We start from the raw sequence: 26,699 nt of genomic DNA on the forward strand, positions 1-26,699 counted from the left end.
ATCAGCCAAAAGTCACAGTCTAGTATGGCTTTACAGATGATTTCTTTTAATCGGCCAACATTTCTTCGGGGAAGTCAAAGAGACTGTTGTAAAAAAAGTTTCCGTCAATAGTGTTACGAGAACCATCATTATTCGAGATTTTCAAGCACACAAGCTGTGCATACAGTAACCTTTTAAAGATTAGGATGCAAATCTTTGTTAATCTTTGTTCTTTTACATTGAGAAAATAAATGCTCCCTCCAGGGAAGCCCAGTATGGCGAATCATATTCGCTGCGCAGGGTAAATAACTCATACAGTAACGCTCATGCAATATTGGAGCACTGCCGCATATTGTTACGCCTGTGAAACATTTATTACGCTGCACATTTGGGGAGGATCGTATCATCGGTCCTTGATCTTTCCGCATGCACGGCTATCCAGTTCTCCAGATCTGACACTTTGCGACTTTTGGATATGGGTATATTTGAAGTCAGAGGAATGCCGCGATCAACCAACATCATTGGCCACATTGAAAGATGCCATCCAACAACATCTGTATAAGCGTGACGCTTAGTTATAGGTAATTTTAAGAACGTTAAAATTTTGCTGCTCCCACCCCAATATTTGAGAAATATATATTTTTGTTTAATAACGCACACAACTTCCATAAGAATAATACAAAATTTTAATTACAGCAAAAATAATTTTTATTGAATCAAAACATAATGTGAACGAATGAACATTGAACATTATTTCTTCTTAAAACAGGATATAGTAGCTAGGTGTTTTTTATTGTCTGTGGGGTCAACGATTTATTTCACATAAATAAACAGTAATAATAGAAAATTGAAACAAATCGTTGCCGGAGACGAATGTTTTCGGTAAATTGGACTTTGAATGTTTTTAGGTATTACCATTGATGTTTGATTTTTCACGATATCTCGGAAATTAGAGCCAACAAACGGCAAATTCGGAATCACAGCTCTAAAACCTCCCTAAAATCACTGAAATATGTTTGTCAATGATGCACTGTATTTATTTACAAGGCACAGTTTCAATGTGATTTAGGGAATTACTATTGAAATTTAATTTTCACTTTTTTTCAAAAAGCAGGGCCGATCTGACAAAACTAATGCCAGATTCGAAAAATCAGCAACCTCAAAATCTCTTTGAATTCACTGGAGGAAACTGGAGAAACCGCAAGTTTCTCTTGAAAACCCCTAATTTCACTGCAATATCTCTTCGAGAACAAAACCAGTGTTGAGCAGTATAATCTTTTATCTCATCATTTGTTCCTTTTACGAATGATTTTCAAAGTTTAGAGCACCCTTTATATGCTTATTACATGAAACTAATAATATTGTTCCTTCAAATTAGAATTTAACTAATTTCCAGAGTATGGGAGCTTACCCTGTGTAAAAAATAGGCTATTCTATCCGGTATATGAATAACTACTGGTCAATCATCAGAAATGAGTTCAGTAGCACAAGAAAAGTCCACATCCCATTTAATCGAAGTTATTCAGCTTTGAGAAATCGCGTTCATTAATGAATAACGAAGTTCATTCCTTTATTCATTATTAAATCAACGCATACAAAAGAATAAACAATACGAATCGTTAGATCAAGAGAGAATCCTTCCTCAGTACGATCCATTATTCATAACTCTCGCACTTATTAATGAACGAATCAATGGTGTATCTCCTAATATAGCTTGTAAATATTTGCCTCGTTCGTATATTTATATAGAAATATGTGGAAAAATGTAGTTTTTTTTTTTTTTAACTTCCAGAAAATTAAAGATTTGCCGGAGAAGTTCTCTACTAATTCAAAGGTTTCCTATTACTCCAGCATGCTACTTATAGGAGACCGAATTCAAAATGCCAGTGAGAAAAATCGTAAGAAATGCAAATTAAATGTTTAATTGGAATAACAATGGGCATTGTACACGAGTGTGTGTGTGTGTATTATTCATATAACTAGTATAACTTAGTATAAGATTATACAGTGCACGCCGTTAATGTAATTACATCGGGACTCGGGGTTTCTGATAACAATAACCAATTGATAACTATAACTACTGAAAGATAATTTTATCCATGATTCTAATAAGTGGCGTCTACCGAGAATGAATAAACTACTAGTCAGTTATCAGAAACGTGTATGTTAATGCCAAAGTCCGAAGTTGGCCACTTCGTGAACTGGCCAGCCCAGTTGATCCTGCCATGCCCGAAATTCGGGCTTTTGCCGGCCCTTATATGTCGTTCTCTATACAGCCTTATATATGGATCACTAGGGTTCCCATAGCTAACCATAATGATTATCGTTAACTATGGCTAATTATAAATATCCTTAATTACCACACAAAAAATACGCCTACACGACGGTGACCCCGAACCATAGGTATCGATATAAGGATGTGTAGGAATCGATATATAAAGGTCAGCAAAAGCCCGAATTTCGGACGTTGGCCAGGTCAACTGGGCTGGTCATTTCGCGAATTGGCCAACTTCGGGCTTTGGCAATAACATATACAAAAAATTCAGAAATGTGTACAACAGAACGTGAAAGATCTACAACCCATGAAATCGAAGTTATTCCGCTTTGAACCATCGAGTTCATTAATGGATAACGAAGTTCATTCGTATATTCGTTACTGAACCAAAGTATACAAAAGAATAAACAGTACGAATCATTAGATCAAGAGAGCAGCAGCATCCATTCCTCAGCCCGATCCATTATTCATAACGCTCGTACTCAAGAATTAATGGCGCATCTCTTGATATAGCTTGGAAATATTTATCTCGTTCCATACATTCATATTATGCTCTTGCCGGAGGAAAATCATGAATTCTTCCATTTGTTTTAACCCTCGCCGAAAATTAAAGATGTCCGGAGAAGTTCCCTAATAATTCAAAGGCTTCCTCTTCCTCTAGTTGTGCTACTTACAGCAGAACCGAATTCGAAATGTCAGTGAGGAAAGTGGTAGAAAATGCAAATTAAATGGTTAATGGAATAACACTGGGTATTATAACACATGAGTGTGCCTCCCGTTGTCAGAAAAGAATTTCCTGCGGCTTTCAATGTTGAAATCAAGGGAAGATGGAGGTTTGTTGTCGTCGACCTTTCGCCATGTTATGAGAATGGATTGTGTCATCTCGTTGAATGAATCCATTTCCTTGAGGGATGATATTTGTTTCGTCAGTGTACATCAGAGACAAAAATTAACGGGGTATTTTTCTCTGGGAATTTTTACCGGTATTATTAACGCGTAACGTACTTGGTTATTATTATGATGATGATGATGATAAAGAAGAGCATGGTATGCGTACGCAGAACGCATTGGGAGTTTTGATTCATCGTAATCGTTGGTGAGTGAAAAACCTAAATTTATCGCGAATCCTCTATCTTCTCTTATGTAAATTATGTTCCGGTGCCTTGAGTTCGGTTGTTTTCACGGCCTGTGCACAAATTTAATGAGATTCTTAGGAGAGAAATAAAAACACTCATAAAAGACTTTTGAATGCTTTTTATGTCATGCATTTTTTTTTATTTTTTGTTAAAAAAAATTGCTTCTTTCAAGAGACGTGAGGTAAAAAAGATGCTTTATTTTTTGATATTGTGCTGCAAAAACAAGCCTATCAAATAAGAACTTCGGATAAGATGTATATACGACGTAAGATTATAGATATGATTAGATATAAAAGCTAGCGTCTCCCTTATGCCGGAAATATGAATATGAAAATTTTCAATACATGGGAAATTACGTTTGTATGTTTACTCAAGCCCTGTTATTCTACTATTTTCCAAAAAACGTTTTTTAATATGTGTGTCCCAGTAGGGAGATATACATCCGACTTTCTGGCAAAACTTAGTGATAACGTCGACATAATCCAGCTAGCCAGCCGATATAACTTCGGGAATGATGAAATTCTCCTATTTTCCCAGGAGAATTAAGATGTGGGATACTTATGAAACAGATATGTGCACCTAGAACGAGCTAAAACACCTGGGTGTCCGAACGTTGGCTGACGTGAACCAGTACTCCGTATGACGCAAACATGACACCGATTTCTCGTTGTACGACCTACACGACTACAACGCGGACCGGACGGACTGCCACCAATAGAACTTTGATTATCGAGTTCCTGACGTGCTAAGGACGCTACAATATCAATTTAGATTTCGATGCTTAGACCAAGATTTATCATATTTTGTTGATTTATACACTTGTAGTCGGACTTGTTATAATGTTACGCAAATTTATATATATTATATATATAACAAAATTCCGGATGCACCCAGCTTTCGGGAGCGCTTCTATATCTCCTTGAGATGGAAAGCGGGGTGTGTCCGGTCCTTCAATGTTCAATGTGATCGCAAAGGAATTAAAACTGTAGGTATTCATTATAAAGTGTCCACTCAGTGTACTCGCAGAAGGAAATATTTTGGGATTTCCAACTAAATTGTATTTTGTCCAAGAAATTGAATTTACGTTGAATAAGAAAGAAAATGTATTCGCGATATTATTAAAAATTTTTCTTATTTCTGAACATATCCGTAAGGTATAGATATCATTCCCCCTTTCAGAATATCTCCCATATGGGGAACGGATGCCCTTTTATATACATAAAAAGGAAATGACATTCTCTTCCGTCTTATATAAAAAACATATCAATGAAAATAGAAAAATGAGATGAGGGGATAGGAATAGATTTCATTGGAATGGATCTTTTGAATGCAAAAAGAAGGAGAAATAAAAGTTATCGTAGATAAAAGGGAAGATAATGTGTAATTCTTCCGAATGGAACAAAGGGACATGGAAATGTATTTATCTTTGGCTTTGGATCGCAATAAACGTATGCGATTTGGCGATCTTTGTCTTAAACGTCATTTATTCATGGATACTTTTTTTCCTCTTTCCCCAGCAAAAACCCTTTCTCGACTGACTTATATGTATATTGGAGAATCGGATCTTCTTCTATGTTTACCGGGTTCAGTCTTTACTTCTTTTCCCATACAACAATTTCGTTTTTTGTCGATTGATCCATAAGTTGACGAGATTTTTTTTTTTTTTCATGGATATCGGAAATCGGATGTTTGATAATGAAGAACGATGTAGAGGGAAATATCGTTGAGAAAATACGATTTTTTTTTTGGTTCAGACATATTGGAATTGGTAAACTTGAAAGTGGGGAGTGTCCTCGCTGAGTGGAGGCTCAGCTGACAATTTGTTGACGCGGTGGACAACGTATATTGAACGTTCCTTGCGTAAGTTGTAGGTGTTTGCTTTCTGATTTCGTGTTAGGGCTGTTTGCATGAATCGTGAAATTCTTACTGACAACGTATGCTGACTGTTGTTGCCATTGTGCGAACGAATTTTATTTCCACGTTTCACGAGCACAGCGCTACCTATCAGTGCATTTTTACTGTTTTTTTTTTTTTTTTTTTTTTTTTGCGGAACAAAATTCCATCGCTTCAGAAGTATTCATGCAAATTTGCACGTCCTGACCTTCTCCTCCTAAGCAGCACAACCCGTGTCTGCAATAAATTGTAGGTCCCGGTCTAATTAGCCCTCGTGTGTAGAAAATGACCGTGGTGCGACAAAAATTATCAATGATCTCTCTTCGTTGAGACAGAACTTATACTGTGTATAAGAAAAGGAAATTAATAATATAATTCTACCAAATATGAATTTTTTTTAACAATCTACTTTTTTTTGTAAACGTTTCATTTCTAAAGAAATCCCAATATAATGTCCGCTTTTTGTGGGATGAGCGGGATCGTTATTGCTAGTTTTCAAAACTTCCATATTAATTGTCCAAAATTACCAGACCAGACCATAATTGAACGTTTCTGTCGCCTCCTAGCCTTGGCAGGCTGTTTGGCGACTTACAGATAACAAGGGGTTGTATGTGAAGGAGAAAGACAAGTTTGAGCATGTGTGTAAGTTGTGTAGTGTATGTATGTGGTATTTATGTGTAGAGTAGTGTATGTATGTGTAGAGTAGTGTATGTATGTGTAGAGTAGTGTATGTATGTGTAGAGTAGTGTATGTATGTGTAGAGTAGCGTATGTATGTGGTATGTATGTGTAGAGTAGTGTATGTATGTGGTATGTATGTGTAGAGTAGTGTATGTATGTGGTATGTATGTGTAGAGTAGTGTATGTATGTGGTATGTATGTGTAGAGTAGTGTATGTATGTGGTATGTATGTGTAGAGTAGTGTATGTATGTGGTATGTATGTGTAGAGTAGTGTATGTATGTGGTATGTATGTGTAGAGTAGTGTATGTATGTGGTATGTATGTGTAGAGTAGTGTATGTATGTGGTATGTATGTGTAGAGTAGTGTATGTATGTGTAGAGTAGTGTATGTATGTGTAGAGTAGTGTATGTATGTGGTATGTATGTGTAGAGTAGTGTATGTATGTGGTATGTATGTGTAGAGTAGTGTATGTATGTGGTATGTATGTGTAGAGTAGTGTATGTATGTGGTATGTATGTGTAGAGTAGTGTATGTATGTGGTATGTATGTGTAGAGTAGTGTATGTATGTGTAGAGAATGAAAGGAGGCAGGAATGTATTGTTTACAAATCTTTGCTAAATGAGTGCTCATCGAGATAAAACACGAGACAACACCGTCGAAAGAATAAAGGGAAAATGTCATAGAGTGGGGAAGTAGCTGATGATATGATACCCAAAAAACCCGGACATCATAAAATTGCACACAATTGAGAGTGACAACAATCATAGATATTTAAATCAATACAAGATGAATAAAATTATCGTTCGGCAAAACTCTTAATGATTCAAAATACTTGAAATGGCAGGCAATTTAATCTCCGATAAATGTAATTCAAAAAGTTATTCTCACAAAGTGAATTTTTTATTTTTTGGTAGCCAAAAAATTAGTTCAAATTTTTATCAATGGAGGACGCTGCATGAATTTTTTACATGAAACGTTCTTCAATCTATTCTTTATCTGAAACGTTCTTGAAGCTTCAGCCGGCTATTCGTGGCTGACGTAACAGTTTCGCCAGCAGTGCTTTATCCACCAAAATCAATATCACAAGCAATATATCAAAATCAATATAGCAATGAAAACCTTATGTAGGCGCCAGTGACAGGAAAATTCAGAAATGAACTTTTAATCGTACACCCTGCATTTATAAGAATGATTTGCATATATATATATATATATATATATATATATCAAATAACTATACATGTATATATGGTTATTTGCTTTATTTATCGCCCTCTATCGATAAAAATTTTAACTACACGTTTTTTCGAACCGAACAAAAAAAAAATTCGCCTTTCGTGATAATAACTTTATCGCAAGCCCAATCAAAGATATCAGTTCCTTCAATTTTTCTGAATTTTAACAGCATTTGCGCGAACTTATAAGGCACCCTGTATATCTTTCATATTCAGAACATTCTCTATTAGTCCGGATGTGGAACGTTTTTTGTAGCAAAAACAGATTCAAAGAAACTCGCATCCACTTATTTTCCACATACAACACAAAATTTACATCAATTTCAAACATTATGCAACAAATGTGTTATTTCTGAAAGCTCTTCGAACAGAAACTTTGAGAAAACATTTTTGTTTTTGTTCTTGTTCGTAAAAAGGTTTCTTTTTTTTCATCGCGGGACAAGGAGATAACCGAATTTACAGCTTCTCACAACCGGAGAAACATATTGCTGCAAGCAGAAATACGCCCTATGCACTTGTGCGTATGAATAATTCAGGAGTTCCATACTATATACGTATATGCACACACACACATGTAAAGTTCCTTTGTGCTGCTCGGAATGTATTGTTCGTATTCATGTGCACATGTTAGTTTAGTTCCAAGAGCGAAAATAAACACGAAAGCAATATTTCTCATGTCCTCTCATGTCATGGACGGAGACGGATTTGCATTCGGTCCGATAAGTTCGATTCCCCTACTCATAACAACGCTTAGACGAGCTTGTCGTTCATGTCAGTTTTTGGAATAGAAATAAATGCGTAAGGATTCGGCTGCCTTTAAAGACGAAGCATGCTCCGGAATAAAATTGTGGTGGAAGAGATATATTACCTAAATAGCGTTGCATTATACAGGGTGTCTCGAGAAAACGCTTACAAACTTTAAGGCGGTGCTCTTCAACCTTTCAGACATCGCGGGACAAATTGAAACTTCCCACGAAGATAGCGGGCCAACAACCTGAGGCATTTCGATTTATACAAGTCCGTCTGAAAAGTTTAGATATAATGCATTTTTTCTTAAAATAAGAAAAATACGGTGAGTAACATTAGCACCTGTTAATGGATATTACCTGAAGCATTTATACATTTATAGAAAAAATTCTACAAAAGAACATTTAGAATATTTATTGTATCGAAAATACACAAAATATGTCTGTCAAAAGTTTAGAGAGTATTCAGATTTACAAAAATAGCATGTTTTTAAAAATAGCTTTTAATATATATATTTTTTTCTAACACACCCAAACACATTATACTCCATGGATCTAATTAAATTCTGTGGGATTTCAACATTAAAACTGTACCATGCTTCCTCGATAGAGCTCGAAGTCATCAACAGTCGAATTCTGTACTTCATTTGCAAACACATTTATTGTAAGTATGCCCCCCCCCTCCCATACATTCCTGATAGAATTCAAGTCAGGACTCGTCAATGATCAGTCTAAAACCGATACATTTTCGTGGTTAAAGAGCTGTTTTACTGCAGCAGATCTATGAATAGACAAGCACCATGGTGCTCGCGAGCAACAGGTTGAAGATGCCTGTTGTACAGCGTCCGTGAGTGAAAGAGGCATTTTTTTCTTCTAAATTCTAGATGCGAATCCGAGCCAGTCTAAAATTTCAAGTCTCTCTGCAGAGATTAGGCAGACCTTCAACACAATGCTTACGTAATATGAAAATTCAGGCATGCATCAGCCATATCGAAGACAGATGGGAACACCAGTAGAACACGAACAAAGCATAATTGCAACAAATAAAAGTGTAAGGGACACGCATATATCCACACGTACAACACGTTCCAGCATGTACTAATTCGTGTGAATTTCCTCAGAGAAATGATTACGAGGTACATGTACGGTTGAGTCTGAAAAAGAACAGCTTAAACTAATGGACAACGCGCTTTTTCCCTCATTTTTGCTGTTTTATCCCAACTTCCCTACGATTTTTGAATTCGAACATCTCAGTGAATATCGAATTTATAAACGTAGATTTTTTGTTGTTGTTGGCAACATTAGATATAGTGCAATAACTCTTAAGAAGCACATAAGAACAGCCAGCACGCCGGATCACGAGTGGAATCCTTTCAAAAAATGGTACAGAATGACTTCTGAACAAATTTTCAGCACTTTTTTAAAATAGAACCATACCTCTACGACAAACGGTTGATGAGATAAATGCCGAGTTAGAACTTATGGGACACCCTGTAAAATAAATACCTGGTGGCATTCCCTTTGACAATTTAATTCACATTCTCCACGTTCTCGTTCACGTTCGTCCCGTTTTTGGAATTCAACCATCTATAAATACATAGTGGTAGAGAATTGCTTTGAAATTATGTCATACAGAGAATTCCTCGGGCATCTTTAATTTTGGGACAGAACAAATGGAAGAATTCGTGGATTTCTCCCTTGCAAAGGCATAATATAGTATTTTTATTCAGGAGATAAATATCTCAAAGCTATATATAAGAGAGAGAGAGAGAGATATGTGCCATTGAATAGAGTGCCAGGCTTTATGAATAATGGATCATACGGCAGGATGAATGCTTTTGATCTAATGATACCGACTGTTTATTCACGCAAACTCACTTTCGGTCTTTTAATTTAATAAAGAATATACGATTTATTTCCTTTCGTAGTACGTTGAACAGCACAAAATAACTGCAGTGACGACGATTATTTGATAATGCTTTGATCATTTTGAATCATTTGACTATGGTAACGAACACCACAGTGATTCATAATTTTATTGAGTGGGAAAAACCATATGAAGTAGTATAATAAACGCTGACATAGTTTCGTTTATATGAAGGGATGCCCAACCTTTTGAGTCCGCGGGTCAGATACGTAGTATTTCCGCCACTCGCGGGCAAGAAACGTGTTGGGAATGGACCTGTATTTTACGGAACATGCCTGTAATTTTTGCCGTCCGACCTTGGTGAATTACATTTTTGGCACAGTGTGTGTGTGTGTGTGTGTGTGTGACTTGCCTCTCTCTTCCCGCCGTGTAGCCCTCTATTTCCCTCCATCGACGATTTTTCTGCAATTTTAGCGATAGTTAGCTACTTCATGTTTGCTTTCGACAATTTTTCTGGCTGTAAGGGAAAGGATTTTAGCACACATCTAGAAGTTTTGGTTGTCCACTGTTACGTGTCAAGTCTTAAAAATTTTCACGACTTTGAAAAGAGGCAAAAAAAATCACCGATATCTCGACGAATTATCATTCATTAGTTACGGCGTGTATTCCTTTCGGTAAAACGAAGGAAATTTTACTAATTGATAATTAGCTGACTGGAAGCCATTTATATGGAGGCCATAATTCTCATATATCCTCTGATAATCATTTTTGAGATGTTCAACTGAACAGAAAAATTTCTCGGTGATAGTTTTTCATATTTTATTCGAATTTTTTTTTCCTTTTCAACGAAATACCCTGTATACCTGATCAACCTTATCATTCTTCTTTTCTATTTTATAGAGGAGAATGATAAGGATAGAAAGGATAAAGGAAATAAACTAAAATATTCAGAAACAGACACTGAACCTGTGGAAATGAATTCTGTTCCTTATGTATAAGGTCAGTAAAAAAAAGAATTGCTGAGAGCATGAGCGGAGATACGGGGGGTCATTGCCCCCCCCCTCCAGCGTCGTTGTGATCTAATGTATATATGCATATATGAATTGACATCATCATCATCATCGTGCCCCCCCCCCCCGGAAATAACGACCTTGTCATTTTCGAAAAGGTCTCTTCGCGTTCTCCAAAAGTCATTCATCCGCTTTTTCGAGGCTTAGTTCGTTCTGGACTGGAGTATGCTGTAAGGTTTTGGAGACCATACCTACAGACGGACATGGACTTGGTTGAAGGGGTGCAGAGAAGAGCTACGCGTGTCCTTATTGGCACACAGGGCTTGAGTTATGAAGAGAGAGACTTCATTTTTCGAATATGTTTACATAGGATGAACGCAGGTGTCGAGGAGATATGATCGAAGTGTTCAAAATTTTCAATGGGATGGACCATGAACTTTTAGTACACCGCCAATCGACTGCTTTTACAAGGGGACACCAGTATCGATTGGTGAAGGACAATGCAAGGTTATGGTGTTTTTTTTTCTCTAATAGGGTTGTTAATAAATGGAATAGCTTACCCCCGGAGGTAGTAAATTGTAACACAATTGACACGTTTAAAAAGAAATACTATAAACATGTTGGGGTAAATCGAGAAGCTATCCGTGTACAAGGTCTTAATTCAGATATTTCCTCTGATAATCAATTTTGAGAGGTTCAACCACAACAGAAGAATTTCCAGTTTCCTGGTGATAATTTTTCACATTTTATTCGAATTTTTATTATTTTTCCTTTCTGACGAAACACCCTGTATACATATGACATCAGCACAACCTTATTATTCTTCTTTTCCAGTTGACAGAGAATGATAAGAATAGAAACAGGTAAGCGAAATCAACTAAACTATCCAGAAATACACATTGAATCATCTTATAAGCATGGAAGAACTCTATTCCTTATGTATAAAAGCAAGTAAAGAAAGAATCGCTCAAGAGAGAAAAGAAGTTTCTTGAATAAATAACGTTAAAGACAAAGAATCGCCAAATCACATACATACGTTTATTGGGATCAAAAGTCGAAAGATATATTTCATGACTTTTATTCGAATCCAGTCCAGACGCATCCACGTGAACTATTCACAGACGGATTCTCATATTTTCTACCTCTACACAAAAGATTCATTTCTTCTCTCCCTTTCTCTGACATTCGGTACGAGCATTCCTGTTTTCCGATGCGATGCGGTATCCGAAAAATTCGGTATATTCCCATTTTTCTTCATTTTGTCTTGGTCGCAGCAAATGTCCATCACCTAGGAACGATGTCACTGAAGAAATGTATAGACACAGGGTCGGCAAAAAGCCTATGACTAGGAATACGTAGTTTTCGTATTTACGAAATAGATGCGATAAGTGCGAAATTTCTTAGTTTTGATGAGTAAAAAATGGGAAAAATTTCCGTGAAACCTTGACAATTTACACTTTTTTGAAGTGAAAATATGTTTTAATTTTGCTGAGAGCTTGAATTCTAGAACTAGAAACACAAGTGACAAAGAAAGTGTTCCAAGGTGTCGTCCTCAAAAAATTATGAAAATAATTCAGTACATTCATCTCACCCAAAAACACATAAAAGAAAAATTAGTGTTGAATGCAATTATCAAAGCCACAAAAAAAACTATTAAAATTATAACATTTGGCTACTCATCGCTTCTTGCAATTCTTGGCGGTATCTATAAAAATCTGCTTTCTCTCTTTCTCATCATTTCTTTCCTCCAGCTTCTCTGTTAAAACTAGTTTTATTTCTATTTTTCTGGTCTGTACCTGATCATGTGCTGTTTGGATGACGTCAATCTAAGACTCTAGGGTTGACGGACTTTTAAGTTCAGCCTCTATCGCGTCGTTCAAAATATTAATATTTACAATTTTTTTGACTGACCTATAATAATTCCACCCGATTATTTCACATTTTTGTGTATATTTAAATGTGCTGAAACAGTGGTAATTTGTTGGGGTTTTTTTTAAGACATCAATATGGGGGGGGGGGGACCCTTTCCTTTCAAGTACAGCATTTTACATGACCTCGTGATTAAACTGTGAAAAAATTAGTGTCGTTAGTTCAGTTCGTTTTTGAGTACAAAATTTTCGATTTCAAAAATAATTTCACACAAAATTTTTGATTTGAAAAATATTTCTGAAGATGAATGCGAAATTTCGGATCAGTTATTTTTTAAGCGAACGAATGCAAAATTTTCAAATTTTTTTCCCCCGAATAAATGCGAAATTTCTAGTTCGGAAATATTTTTTTCGCAAAATTTGGATTTTTTTTAGCGGAACTTGCGTACCTCGATCTCTCTCTATGACTCATTTCAAACATCAATATGAAATCAACCAATTGGAACATGCGAATGCCATTTGTGGTAAAAAAATCTGAGCCTACTATTTTTTCAGAATTAGATAAAATGCAAGTGTTATGTGTTTTATTGCTGCCATGAAGCTTCCACCTTGGAAGTGAAAGAGGCGTGAGAGGATGAAGTAATAATTTTTGCGGTTGTGCGCTTTTTGCGGAGAGATTGGCTATCATTTGCGTCTAAAAGTTGCAAAAAAACCCAGAAATCAAACTTTAGCCGGGCATCGCAGTGCCACTTCGGGATATCGAACCTGGACTTTCGGGATGCGAAGTGGTCGTGATACCCACACAACCCCACATCAGCTAGGTCAAGGCTCATAATGATGGGATAATGGATTGCAATATACCGTACTTATAAATTGAATGACCAGGTTGCAATGTAACGAAACCGGAATCTTCTTGTCAATTCCAGCCGAACATCTCCGATTCTCTGTATAATCGTCAATTACCGTTGATTATTTCCCTCCAACGATCATCAATTCTCCTTGAAAAATATTGCTAGCCATCATTAATTCATCTCAAAATCATATTGTCAGCTATAATAAATATTATCTTAGAATATTGTCGACTAAAACCATTCTTCCGGAATATTACAAAACTAAAACTATTAATTCTCTTTAAATATCAATTCTCTATCAATTCTCTATTAATATCAATTCTCTTTAAATATCAATTCTCTATTAATTCTCTTTAAATATCAATTCTCTATTAATTCTCTTTAAATATCAATTCTCTATTAATTCTCTTTAAATATCAATTCTCTATTAATTCTCTTTTATTGACAATCATTTACTATTAAAGATTTCCATTACCGCCGACTCTCTCCAAATATTACAAATTATTGCTTATTATTGCTAAATATCATTATTAATCTTTGAGTAATGCCAACTATCATTAATTATTTCTAAATATTTTCAATTATTGCCAGTTTTCTTCAAATATTACCGATTGGCACTGATTCTCACCAAATATAGTTAAATCTCCTTAAATATTTCAACTATTGATTCTCTTTAAATATCGCAACTGTTGATTCAATTTTTAATGCTCCCTCTCTCTCTTTAAATGTTAACAACTACCATTAACTCTTTTGAATATTGTCAACCATGTAACTATTTATTCTGAACAAGTTCCATTGATTCTCTTTCATTATTGACAACTATCAATAAATATCTTGATAGCCACATGCCGTTTAAATGGTCTGGAATTGTGTCACGGGTGATTTAAGCGATCCGTAAATGTGCCGCTTAGTTAATTTTTACTAAATTAGGTTTGAGTGGTACAGGCCATATCGTAACACCCAGGGCCACATTTAGTCAGCGGGCCAAAGGTTCACAATACAAGACTTAAAGAGTGGGTCGCAATGAATTTCTTAAAAAGAAATTTTTGAGTTGGCCTTCAAATAGGATTGAATTTAACAGAAATTGATTATAACAGCATGTAAAGATATTGTTTTCCTTAATTTTAATTTTTTTAATATTTTTTGCATTAAAAAGTAAATTTTTGATCGTCTGAACGTTCATCTCACCCAGAAATACAGAAAAACAAACGAATTAGTGGTGGAGTTCAATTATTAAAGCTGCAAAAAATTACAGAAATTCACAACAGTTGGCTATACGTCGCTTTTCGTGATCTTCTTGGCGATATCCATAAAATTTTCTTCCCACCCTGTCTCCCTTTTCGTTTTCTGTTGGATACTAAGCGTGGAAGTTTGAATGACGTCACTAACACTATAGGGTTGTGGGATTTTTTTGTCATTCTTGGCATCTATTGGCATTCAAAATATTACTATTTGAAATTTTTTTTTGAGTGACATAATTCCGCCGGATATTTTTATATTTTTTTGCATATTTTAATGAGTAGAATTAGTGGTAATTTTTTCGAAACTTTTTGAGGATGACACTTTTGGACTATTTCCTTGTAAAAAAGTAGTATCAACTGAGATATCCGAATTCGAAAAATGGAGGAAAGTTTGGAAAAAATAGTGTTAAATACAGATAAACCGTTTTGCAAGCATTCGATGCTTTTTTTTATTAACTTTCCTCCGTTTTTCTAATTCAAATATCTTAGTGAATATTGCACTTAGAAACGTGGAATTTCTTTTTAAGTTTGCGTCAGGGGAGAGACAAAGCAACAACTTTCCAATTGGGTTTTGGGGCACACAAGGACTGTATAAAAAGGTAAGTTTTTTTTTATTTCAATAGCTACATAATTCCTCGCGTCATGAATGACATATCTGATTACTATACGTTGGATACTTTTCCTAATTGAAAGCATATTTTGAGGATCAACGATTCGCCAGTGAAATGCCGTACTTAATACACCCTTTATATACATTACCTTCTCTTGATGCAACTCAATGATCGAAACAGATCCTTCAAACGAGGACGTCTCATCACATTCGTTGTGAAATCGTGACACGTACTTTTTTACTGATTTCATCTACAGTTTAAGAGAGAGAGAGAGAGAGAGAAACCAATTATTTTCTGAATTTTTTCATTTCTTACAATGAATCTTTATCAGACATGTTTCATCGAATGACGCAGTTTATAAGGAAACGAAGCTGCAATTATTTTTGCTTATCACTCGTAGATTTCAGAATACTTGAAAAGAAAATTTCAGTGGCTATTCGAGCTTTTGCATAACAAAAAGAAGCAAAGTAACGTCAGTGAGTAATAATTTTGCTCGACAACGGGTAACAGAACGGTAATCATCGTGTCATAGATGATTGATTGATTATGGCTACGGGAGCATATTTTTTGCCTAAAGAAGAAAGAGTCGTGAGATCTTATTTTTGCCGAATTCTCAGCACATTCTAAGAGAGAAGCATTAATCAAATTTTTGGATTTTTTCTCTCTCTCCCGTTTCAAAGTCAGTAATAAGGATTATTTATGAAATAAGAAAAATATAAGAGATACTCGTATTGCACTCGTATAAGGTCGGTATTGCGCAGTAAAAGTTCTTCTATAAAACTTGAAAAGTTCTACCAATAAGCGCATCGGTTACATTCGAACTAATGTAAGCAAATGGCTTATTGGTGGTTGTTTTCTTTCAAGCAAAGATCTGTCAAACTTTTAGTGGGACAATGAATGTTTAGCCACTACACTATAAAGGTTTTGTAAAGGTTCTTTTATAAAAGTTTATAGTGTTACAGGCCGCCGCTGTGGTGGTCGAGTGGTCATAGTGATGGACTCGCATCGCCAGGATCCGGGTTCAAACTCCACCGTCGCCGCAGTGGTGGTCGGCTGAAGTTGGTTTACTGTGGTTCTCCCAACTTCGAGGCGTGAATGCGAGCCGATCTCCCCGTTAAAAAGTCTTGCCGCAGACAGCAACATATTCATTCATTGCACTTCACTCACTATGAGTTGAGAAAAAACTCGTAGCTTAAAAAATTCATTGCAGATGGCCGGACTACACATAACAAGCACTGCACGGAAACAAACTTCACGGAAGATTCACTATGCATACACACGCATTCCAACATGTACCAATTCGTTAGAAGTTTCGCAGAGGAATATGTACGAAGTACATGCCTGGTTTAGAAGTAGTAGTGTTACAGGTCGCCGCTGTGATGGTCGAGTGATCATAGTGATGGACTCATATCCGATCTCCCTATTCAAAATCTCCATAGAGAGCAACAGGCCTATAAACATTAAAAATATCTGATCATTACACTTCATTCACTTAACTTCTGAAATATAGATTGCGCTGAAAAATCAACCACAACACTAGATACACATTCAGACTGTTAGGTGCAGACACTTATTCCACTTTCGGCACAACTTACTAGGTAGTAAATTGCCCACAGATGTCGATAGATTCCCATAGTGCTCGATTTGAAAGAAAAGAAGGTGTTACAGGTCACTTTAGTGAACCAGGGAGTAGTTCTAAATTACTCAACTGACACACGGCGCAACTCCCAAGACACTCAAGCGGCACACGACACATTTCTACATCAATGAAGTTATCCGTGCTGCACTTCTACAGAGGGTTGTGTGCGTGTGAAAAATTATTGTGTATTATATCATTCATAGTTACATTTTCGGTTTGCGGTTTCTTGTAACGTTTTAATATGTGAATCTCGTAACTAAATGCTTACATAAAAAAACGTAGTCAGAAGAATTACATATGAAAAAGTGTTGGTGATTCAAAGAAATTACATTTATCACATTTTTGCTCCCAAAAAAATTTTTCAAAAATACTTTTAAAATATACATATTTTATAAACACTGCATATGCAGCAATTTTTGGAATACATAAACTAAGCTTAAAATAAAATTTAAACCTGAAAGCAATACATTTTCTTCGAAAACAAAACAATTTTCCACGAAAAAGACTCAACCCGGGGGGAATGGCTGAGGAACCCGGAGAGCAAATTTGACAACCTTGCTTCTACAATACTTAAATGTCCCGCGACGTGTTTCAAGATCACTTAAGTAAACCTCGACAAAGCTCCAAGAAAATTTGTGTGTACGCGGTGCATTTCCAGATCACTTGAACGGCTTGCAGCACATTTCAAGTTCACTTCAGTGATCCGCAGCACAGTCCCCAATCACCCCAGCGGCTCATGGAATATTTACTCATAATTTGAGTGACGAGCGGTACAGCTCCAGAGCAAGTAAACGACCCACGGCACATCCACAGAACAGTAAGATCGAGCATGACCAGCCTCTGTTGCTTACGCAATTTTAGCTCATTGCCCTGGAGGGCACAGTCGTGCCCACAGAGTTATAATAGTATACAATTATATCTTTAGTATAATTATATCTTTAGTCTATGGTCGTGCCGGAGAAAATTTTGAAAGACAAGGGGAGAGATTCGGGGGGGGGGGGGGAGGGGCTTTCGTAGGGTTATACATCGTATAATTCGTTACATATACAATCGTTGTGGCAATATACATTTAATAATTGTGGCAATATGCATACAATCGTTGTGATACCTAAAATCGTTGTGACAATATAAATAAAATCGTTGCGGTTGTGACAATATAAATAAAATCGTTGCGGTTGTGACAATATACATTCATTCGAGGACAGCACATCTACAGATCAATAGAATGATCGTCGGCACATTTCCAGATCACAAAACTATTTTTTTTAAGTGTACAAGCCCCCCAAAAAATTACGTAATTTAAAGAAACCGCATGTCATTCGAAAACTTTTGCAATTGGAAGTATACACTTCTTAAGTGTGCAGTTACACAGTGGTAGTCTTACGAGAAAACTATTTGAATCACCCTGTATATCGGTGCATTTTGGAACTTTTCGCGAAATCTGTTCCATGCATTTCGTAGTTAAAACAGAATTTCGCGTCATTCTGATTGTTAGATCGAGCTAGAAATGTCTTTGAGTGATGTCAGGTGAATTATAGCCACTGTCTATGTACAGGGTGTCGCATAAATGCGTAAATAGTTTAAGAATTCAAAAAAATCAAAGGAATCGGTATATTTGAATGCGGATAGCTATTCTTACAAAAGGGAATTTTTGTCGATAGAGGGTGCAGTACGAGCCATCACTGGAAATACGCGAATCAGAATCCTATAAAATGCAGGGCGGGCAATTAACAGCTGATTTCTGAATTTTTTCTTGTTGCTGGCACTTTCATGTTTTTACATTGTCATGTTGAAATCGGTGGATAAAAAGCTATTGGCGAAGTTGTTTCATCAGCCGCGAATCACTGGCTAAAGCTTCGCGAGAGTTCCGGGCATACAGAAGTAATTGAAGAAAAAATTCTTCCAATAAGTCAGTCGGACTTTCATGCAGCGCTATCTATCTTCGAAATTGAAACTGATTCTTTTTCTGTATTAAACCTTTCTTTCTTTTATAAAAATGAGTTTTTCCTCAAAAATCGCGTTTTAATGTATCAATACTTTAATTCTGATAGATTTTAAACAACAAATTTATAAAATTTATTTTTTTATAAGATAAGTTTTAATAAATAAAATTTATTTTTATTTATTGATTTAGTAACAAATCGTGTATTGATCTTTATACCAATGTGTTCGCAACTTCTGGGAGTTGTGTAGAGAAAACATGAAAAAAATTGACTACTGCACCATGTTTCTGTTAAATTTTTAGAACAGTTAAGGCTTCAGAGACCTTTTAATATTATAAAACGGTATGGAAAATGTTTTGTATTAATTATCATGTTAGGAAGTACCATTGGTTACTAAATTTTAAGAACAGCGAAATAGACAATTTGAGAAGTGTAACACGCACTTTTTTGATGCTCCAGTGATTTCGAATGAAAGCTCTTATCTTAATTGAACCTCACTTAATTTGAAGGAATTTCAAAGAGCTCCTCATCAGTTATAACTTGATTGAATTCACACAAAGCCACACTTTTCCCCCCTGATGGCGAGTTTCAATTAGTACAAATTGATATCAGTTCATCTTTTGGAATTTGAACTCAAGGGATGATAATTTCCGATGTTGTGAAATTCAATTATAACAAAAATATCTATCAGAAAATGAGAGGAAATCGCATTGATATTTGCATACTGGCAATTAGAAATCACTCAAATAATCAGATCGTCTCTGTTTGCTTCCTGGAGTTCAAAAGTTTTTCTCATTATACGTGCGTTCATTAGCGATGTCGTGTTTAGATATTCAGAAAAAATGGGAGTCTTTAATGAATCTGCTTATTATTTATATTTCGGGAGGATATGTGTTTCCTCATTCTAAAGGACTCATTATCTCTGCATGGAAATCTAATTGAATTCGTTTACTTTGTAAATACTCCGCGATTTGTCCAAATTAACCATAAGCAAATATCGTGCTATCTCAGAACAATGTTATCTTAATTTTTTTTTCAACATTAGTATTATTTCCTATTTGAATACGATTCGTATTTCACGATTGTTTAGAATCAGAAATAATTACGCATTATTTAGTTTTTCTGGGGCAGAAGAATACGTTTCTTTCTTTTAATTGGATTTGATGATTACTTAAAACAATTTAAAACTATTCTTTGTTATGAAATTCCTTAATTTGGTTATAAAATTTTAATATTTCGTGATGATAATGAAAAGATTACGTTTACGGAATTCAATTTTTTATGAACTTTGTTTTTATAGTGCTTCATTTTCTACAACTCTGTTAACTGAATTATCAATTTAATATGTTATTTTAATAATGTTATTAATGTTTGGAAAATCGAAGTGGGGCAAATATCACGTTCTTTGATACGTCATACATTGATGAGCCATAATTATCTGATTATCAGTCTTATGCGTTGTTCCACATCACGGACGATGCCCATATGTGAAAGATATAAAAGTAAGTAAGAAAGTAAGTTCATTAATCGTTACACATTGTATACTTGGTTGTACATACAAACGTTGTGACAATATACGTACAATTGTAAGAATTTTAAAGTTTAGGGTATTGTAAGAGTATGCAGAGGAACTAAATTTTCTAGATGTAATGCCGAAACGAATATTTGGACATAACATCCCCAGAGAATTCAATTTATCATTATATTTCAAGCCGGAAAATATCATCTATTAATTGTAAGAGTATGTTTATTTGAGACAGGATTTAAAATTTTAGGGCATTTATTGTAAAAGTATGTTTGTATGGGTTTCAACATGTCATTAAAATGTATCCCATTCAAATACACCAATTCCTTCGATTTCTATGAATTTTTAATCTACAGTATTTACTAATTTAAGCTGCACCCTGTATGTTGTAACAAAATCACCACATTTAAAACGTGGTGGTGATACAGATTGTGCATAAGCATACTAAAATTTTCAATCCAAGATACCGATTGCTCTGTGCTTCCTATGATTATTGAATAACCAAAATTAACCAATTACTAATTGCTAATGATAAATGGGTTTTCTATAACCGAGAACAATAAAATTTCAATCTTACTTTTACTTTTAAATTTAATCTTACTTTTACTTTTAAATTTAATCTTAATTTTAAATCTTTTAAATAGCATGTTTAATTGGGTTGTTGTATTTTAGAAATATGTGACATTCATATTTGTTATGAGCATCTCTTTCTCAGCAACCCCCGTTGGGCATTTTGCCTGTTGTGGCCATGTATTTTATTTGTATACGATGTGTATATGTGTACTTAGAAACTATATCAGTCGCCCTCCGTATTCGCGGGGATTACGTTCTGGAGATAACCGCGAATACGAGAAATTTGCGAATAACTGGAAAATTGTAGGGTTTTTTTTTTTTGTACGTACATCTCGTTTATTAAACATCGTGAGAAGAGCATGTTGACGCAGAGGAAGAAGATAATGTAAAAGAGGGTGCAGCGGTTGGTGGCGATGTTTTCTGAAAGAACATTGGGATTTCTGTTTGTCGTTTCTTCTTCTTCATATCATCAAGTATGTTGGAGTATGTTGACAAGGCATCCTCTACCAATTTTTCTACATGTGAAGAACGTACTATACCATGAAAATAATCTATTGACTTAAAATTTTTGAAGTCAAAATATTCACTTGGAATCTAAAATGAAATTAACTGATATAAATGCGTTCGAAATTTCTGGAATTTCATTCTAGCATAAATAAAAATAGAAATAAGTTTAAGATAATCTCATACAAAAGTAACTTTTATTCCATAATCCTGGAAATATATCTTACAAATTTCATAAGAAATATTCATAGAGTGCAGAAAAGAATGTTAAAAAAAATCCTCGATATCAGTCAAAGTTTTTACTTTAAATTTTCGCGACATTTTATTTCGCTCAAGATCAAAAACTAATATTCCTTCTGGGAAAGAACTCGATACAATCATATTTATCGCAAGCGAAAAACCAAAAATTTCAAAAGAAGAAAATTTAACCAATAAAATTTCGACTCGTGCATTACGTTACATCAACAAGCACCGGTTTTAAATATCTTTTCCTCGGTGATAGACGACATGAAAATTCAAAGTGGAAAATTATACGAAACTTGTTCCCGTATTGCCAAGCAATAAATATGCCCCAAGCTTGAAATTTTTAAGAAACGTTGCTTTCAGGATTGGCTTTCCTAGAAAAAAAAAATAAAGAATGGAATCAAACAGCGCTGATCTGTACTGTGAAGAAACCATGATACATGTTCCAAAAGCCCCCCTCTATTTTTCGTATACGTATATTGCTTTTTATTATATTCTCAAAAAGAATCTCGTAAATCGCTGTAAATGCATTCCTACGAAACCATAAAAAATACACTTTCAAGGGATTCGAGTCGAAAGTTTTTAAATATGAGGGCAATATGAATCACAGAAGTCTTCAGATGCAAGGTGGGAGAAAAGTCCATAGCACATTTCAAAAATTGATGAAAACTCAACCGATTCATTGACACAAAAAAAGTGAAGTTTGCACTAAAATACTTATCGTAGCATTGAGATTATTGTTATTTTTGATACATTAAAAAAAATAGTTATTCTGAAAAATTCGTAAAGATTCAGGAGGGGAATCGTGGCTGAGGTAAAACAACTTCACCAATGTCAACATCACTATGGAAACCTTACGTAAGTGCCAGTTACAAGAAAATTCAGAAATTAGCTGTTATATACTCGTATATCAGGAGTCTTCAACAATGGCCCGCGGGCAACATTTGTCCCTCGGAGCTTTTTGTTGGGGCCCACCGATCATTTTCAGAAAATGTGGTTGAGAACGCTAAAAAACGATTAATTCTAGAATGAACGAGAGAAATGATTTCGGAATTGATCAACGAAATAATTCTAGAATAAATGAAAGAAATAATTTTCTAGAATAAATGAAAGAAATAATTTTCTAGAATAAATGAAAGAAATAATTTTCTAGAATAAAGGAAAGAAATATAATTCCCCCCGGGAAAAATTGAAAACACAGAGTTAATGAAATAAATAATTCCAGAATCGATGAAAATTCAGAAATATTAAAAGAAATAATTTTTGAATTTTTTGAAACAAAATATTTCAAAATTTTTAAAAAAATAACTTTTAAATCAACGAGAGAAATAATTTGGTAATTTCTGATAGAAGAATTTTCACAATCAATTGAAGAGTAACTGAATAATTGATTGAGCGACTGAATAATTATTGAAAGCAATGATTTCAAGATATATTGAGAAATACTATAGTTTCAGACCTATGCCTAAATATATAATTTAAGAATTATTTAAAGTAAATTGTAAAAATAATTAATTAATTCAACCAGTAATTAATCAAAAACATTTTCAGAATCAGCAAATCAAATTATTTCAGAACTAATCGAAATTAATAATTAGAAAAAGAAATAATTTCAGAATAAATAAAAGTATTCAATTATTTTTATTCCTGAGGGGTTCCCATTGGTCTCTTCTATTAAGATGTCACTAAGTTACATGAGTTTGTGGCCCGCGGGATTCGTGAGAAGTTTAGGAAATTTAAGTATCTTTCTCTTTTCTAAAGTAAACTTGTGCGCATACCTAAGTGGAATTTTTAGGAGTAGTCGTAGCAAAACTACAGTTGCCCCCCCCCCCCCATATGCGCGATTTGTTTTATTTCCTTCATTGGAAAAAAAATTAATAATCGTCATTTACGTATTCTGTTTGCAAAATTTGAGTTTTGCTTGATAAGGATGGCTCATTTTTCTAGTGCTACTGATAACGCTTCGAAGAAACAAAACATTCCAACAAAAATTGGATATATTTGAGTATGCTTGACGGAAAAAAGTCAATTGCTGCTGTGGAAAGTCATTACGGAATCATCGAATCCACGGTGATATATAACAAGAACAAGGAATCTGAAATTCGATCCGCTGTAGCTGGCACCTGTGGCAGTGAAAACTCTGCATTTCCTACGAGATCTACGTGTTTCTCGTACAGAAAATGCTGTTGTTTTTTGTGGATACAACACTGCCACAAAAAAAGATACAGTCAAACCTCGTTAATGAGTCACTCTTGGAAGAGCAAAACTGTGACTTAGTAAGCGGAGTGACTCATTCAACGAAGTAAGCCAGAGCTGTGCCAATTCCTGCCTTAGGACGATTGTTACTTCCAAAAAAGTGACCCGGTAAGCGGAGTGACGTGTTAACCGGGTGACGCACTAACGAGGTTTGACTGTATTCCCATTGATTGTAATATTGCAACGGAATAAAGCGAAAACATTTACTCTTCCATGAAGGAAAGGGCTGGTGAAACTTCTATTTCATCAGAATTTTATGCAAGTAAAGGTTAGTTTTATAGGTTTAAGAAACTATTGTCGAAACAAATGTCGATGAGTTTAAAGCCGATCGTGTGGAAGTCCTTTATATTGCATATTCCGTAAAAGGAAAGGGAAACAAAACTGTCCGGCACTGTGAACGGAAGCTTTGTTTCTTCGTTTCCCGTCACAGTGGAGGCGATGTATATATATTCTGTATATATTGTGTATTTTTAGACCATTCTCGAATCTCTCCCACTTCAACATGCCAACTTCTTCTTACTTGGCCCACAAGTCTTTTCCACACTTCTTTCGAAATCCCAGGCTGCGGTCTCCGTCCCTTGTGTGCCACTGGGCGCACGTGCAATTTTTCTCCTTGGTCATTGGGTTTAGCTATCAATTTTTAGGCAAATGGCTTGTACGTTGCATCGAGTTGATGGCTGTCTTCATGGGGTGAAGGACGCGAGTGATTCCATACCTGCGAGCACAGGGGAAGGCGGCAACCACTATAAATCTTTGCTAACTTTTTCCGACACAACTCTGTCTCTTTTGAGGTAACGGAAGTTGGGTGTTTTGTATCGGTCCGGGGTTGTGAGCAGTTCTATCTATCTATCCTTTATATGTCTTCTAATACTACATCTATCATTCAACCCCTTGATAAGGGGGTAATGCGAGCTCTTAAGGCTCACTACACGTCATTCAATGGAGATGATTTTGCTCGCAATAGAAGATGCAAATGCAGAAAATGTCTTTAAGGTATGGAAGAATTACACTATCGCTAATGCCATTATTTTTATCACTAGAGCCGTGGCAGCTCTTAATGGAGAAAATCGACTAGCGCGCGGGTTGGGTTAACCTTTCTCCGCTATGTGCGCAAGAAATTATGAAAGACATTATCACGCTATCGATGGTGGGTGGAGAAGGGTTAATGATGTGCATATAGAAGTCAAACAGCTAATTAATAGCAATTTAGAGGTATTGACAAAGGCGGAATTAATGCGGTTGACTGCTCCTGAATCTGAAGCGGTACCAGATGAGGAAGATTGGGATAAAGAAGTAGAAGACAAGTTCACCATGAGCAGCATGGCGGAAGGGCTTCGCAAGTTCAAATCAGCAATAGATTATTTTCATGCCATAGATCTATCCATAGTACGTTCTTCACATGTAGAAACATAATCCAACATACTTGATGATATGAAGAAGAAGAAACGACAAACAGAAATCCCAATGTTCTTTCAGAAAACATCGCCAACAACCACTGCACCCTCTTTTACATTTCCTTCTTCCTCTGCGTCACCCTGCTCTTCTCATGATGTTTAATAAACGAGATGTACGTAAAAAAAAAACACACCCTACAATTTTCCGGTTATTTGCTAATTTCCCTTATTCGCGGTTGCCTCCAGAACGTAATCCCCGCGAATACGGGGTGCGATTGATATAGTTTCTACGTACACATATACACACAGTATACAAATAAAATACAAGGCCACAACAGGCAAAATGCCCAACGGGGGTTGCTGAGAAAGAGATGCCAATAACAAATATGGATGTCACATATTTCTAAAATACATCAACCCAATTAAACATGCTATTATAAAAAATATGTATATACATGATGAAATATAATGCAACGTCCTAAACACCACGTTTTAAATTTTACAGGCCTTCGATACGGCCACCAGCATTGCGGAAGCCTTTGAATAACTTTGGTACTGCCAAATCCCTGGATGATGAGGAAAGAGCAATCTACTGCCTGAAGAACGTCTCAACTGTTCTAAAGCGAATCCTACGAAAAGGCTCCTTCATCGTCAGAGATTAGGTCGAGGTCGTAGTGACCGAAATCTGGAGAATATGAGGGGTTAATAAGGCACTTCCCAACCCAGCGTTTGAACAAATCAGACACAGCTCCTGCAGCATGAGTCTTTGCATTGTCGTGCACAATGAGGGGGTTATGCACGTCGTTTCTTCTCAGAGCCGCTAGCAGATTCAAGTATGATATTGTTTTGGTTGCTATTTTCTTCCGCAAATCAAAACAATGGATACGTATACTGTTAAATAAAATCACTTTCACATCACACACGATTTACGTACACTATTACATGTACAAAATATGAAAAAAAATTTTTTTCTTTCATTTTTTCATCCAAATATTCACTTATACGAGCCGTACAAGAAACGAAAATACAGTAATTCCTCAATACCCCATAATGTAGAAAACGGAACTAACTAGAATTTTACATTGAATAGATCCCTGAGAAAGAAATAAAAAAAAAACTTCCTCGGATTCAATGTAATTTAATTATTTTCAACCAAAATATTTCTCGTAAGGAGAGGAAATAAAGGTTGGTGTAAAGAGACGAAAGAAAACACAAGACTCTTCACACA

At 35.5% G+C, this 26,699-nt stretch overlaps 1 long non-coding RNA gene across 1 annotated transcript; it reads left to right on the plus strand.

The window, feature by feature from the left end:
- The first annotated feature begins 265 nt into the window (after positions 1 to 265).
- Positions 266 to 26,699, plus strand: LOC149064792 (uncharacterized). Its single transcript, XR_016195736.1, has 3 exons — positions 266 to 560; positions 1,772 to 1,877; positions 25,977 to 26,699. It is a non-coding gene; the product is annotated as an uncharacterized LOC149064792 (long non-coding RNA).

The sequence above is a fragment of the Pholcus phalangioides genome, unplaced genomic scaffold (assembly GCF_987345545.1).
Source record: "Pholcus phalangioides strain wild (caught in Gottingen) unplaced genomic scaffold, Ppha-v1.0 ptg000042l_1, whole genome shotgun sequence".
In the NCBI taxonomy this organism is placed as follows: Eukaryota; Metazoa; Arthropoda; class Arachnida; order Araneae; family Pholcidae; genus Pholcus; species Pholcus phalangioides.